The sequence below is a fragment of the Crocuta crocuta genome, unplaced genomic scaffold, assembly GCF_008692635.1.
Source record: "Crocuta crocuta isolate KB4526 unplaced genomic scaffold, BGI_CrCroc_1.0 scaffold241, whole genome shotgun sequence".
NCBI classification, from domain to species: domain Eukaryota; kingdom Metazoa; phylum Chordata; class Mammalia; order Carnivora; family Hyaenidae; genus Crocuta; species Crocuta crocuta.
The window spans coordinates 3,485,310-3,487,517 of NW_027527807.1; positions in this window are offsets into that span (position 1 = coordinate 3,485,310).

A 2,208-nucleotide genomic window follows, 5' to 3' on the forward strand; every position below is an offset into this window, starting at 1 on the left:
CCGATCGCGCTAGGTCTACTTTGGTCCTATTCTTATAGCACTCAGGGGACTCGAGCTTTCATAACCCATCTCAATATTGTCCCCCGGTGTCTCTTAACTGGATAAGAAGTTGTCCCCTTGGGAGACGCCTGAAACTCCGTCTCATTTAAATCGGGTTCTCCTTGCTCTGCCCCCAGTGGGGGAAAAACAACAACACCAAAGTAGTTCATAAAAGAATCGACTCAAAGGCAAAGAATATGCGTGTGCCCTTACGTTCCGTTTTCCTTACATGTAAACCACCCGAGATCCGAGTCGTCTCTCGCGTCAGGACCTGTGCAGAGACACTCCTCAATCTCGCAAAGATTCAATCGGTGTGTGCTCAAATCTACCGGAGCTCCAAACACTCCCCTCCCTTCCCAAAGAAGAAATCTTTTGAGGTGTGGTGCGTTTCTCCCTCTCCCCATGCTCCTTTCGAACGCTGTCCCAACGCACATTTCACCCAACTGGTGTCACCTTTGACACCGTCTCTCGCCTCTCAAGCCGGCACACCAGAATATCCCCGGTTCTTCCTATCTCCCCCGCCCCCCCATTCTTATCAGATCACACCTTAGTCTGTACGGGCTGTTTTCTCTGGACTTTCATCTCTACCTCTACGCGAATGAACTGCAAACCCAAACCCTGACCTGCCACCCTCCCTTCACCCCTCTACCGGATGGACACTGAGCACATATCCTGTTCAGGGCCCTACCAAGCTCAAAAACTAAAACTGCTTTTTTAAAACATTTTTTAACGTGTATTTAGTTTTGAGAGACCACAGGCAGGGGTGGGGGGGGCAGAGAGGGAGACACAGAATCCAAAGCAGGCTCTGGGCTCTGAGCTGTCAGCACAGAGCCCAACACGGGGCTCGAACTCACAAACGGTGAGATCAGACGTGAACTGAAGTTGGATGCTTGACCCAAGACTGAGCCACCCAGGAGCCCCTCAAAACCTAAAACTTCTTTGAAATGAGCTCATTTCCCCCATTACAGACATGAAATGTTTCTCAGATTTTGCAAACCATTACTGGTACCATCAATCCAATTCTATCATGCTGCTTAGCAGAGGTCCTGATTCTCAAACGTTTTCATCTCATGGCCATATACCCTCCTTGCTAAGGCAAAGAACATCCAGGCAACTCCAAGCTACCCCATTTTGGATTCACTCCCACTAACCAGCGCTTTAAGTTCTGTGAGGATAGTGAGCTGGAAAAACAAAACCAAACAAAATAAAACCTAGAGCAGGTGTTCAACTCCAAATTCTGTCTCTGTCGCATCAGGAACTATCCCAGAGACTGTGAGCCCAGCTTCTCCTCTTAGTACTTGTGTCTGTCTGAGCATTCCCAAGAAATCTCATGGCTGCCTGCCCCCCTACACCCTGGCTCAGCCTAACCACACGGCCCTGTGCATGCAGGGCGGGACTTTAGAGAGGCAAGAAGACCAGGTGAGGCTCCTTCCCAGTTTCCCCACTGCCCCTTCCCCAGACCTATCTTGATCACTCCCGAAGGCCCAGCAAATTAGTTTGCCTGTTTCTTCAGGCCCACCCACCTTATCCAAGGCTGTTTTGCTTCAGTACAAATCAGCCTCTTCGTGTTGGGAACTTGAAAATGACCAAAGCCCCAGATTGCTTGCCTGACCACAGTAAGCCAGTCAGTATCTTCAAGCCTCGGACTCCGCCTCTGTTGACAGGCCCCAGCAGCTTAGTGGCCCCGCCTCCCCAGTCACCTTTTAACATCAAAGTTCCTGGAGGAATCCTGGGATGGCAATGACTCTACCAAGTGGGCCAGTCTCCGTGAATTCTGCCTCCCCTTAGAACGTGCACCGCCCTCAACCCAACGCTTCTCTGTGCTGTGGCTCTTGCGGCGCCGCCACCCCCAATCTGCCATCCTCCCACTACTGCCCTCCCTGCGGTGTGCTTTCTGAAGTGACCTCCGTTATGAACAAATTACCCAGCCTTCTCAGTGGCTGCCCCTTCCATCTCCTCCTTTAATCAGTACTTGAATCTCACCCAAGGACATCACATGTTCTGAGGCTGTTTCAGGTGGTGCTATTTGTTTCTTCACCTCTGCTCTCTCTCTCTCTCTCTCTCTCTCACACACACACACACACACACACACACACACGCCCTGTATCATGTGGCCTGAAGGAGGACTTGTCGCTCATCTCACTTCCCGATCCTTGTTCCAAGCCCATC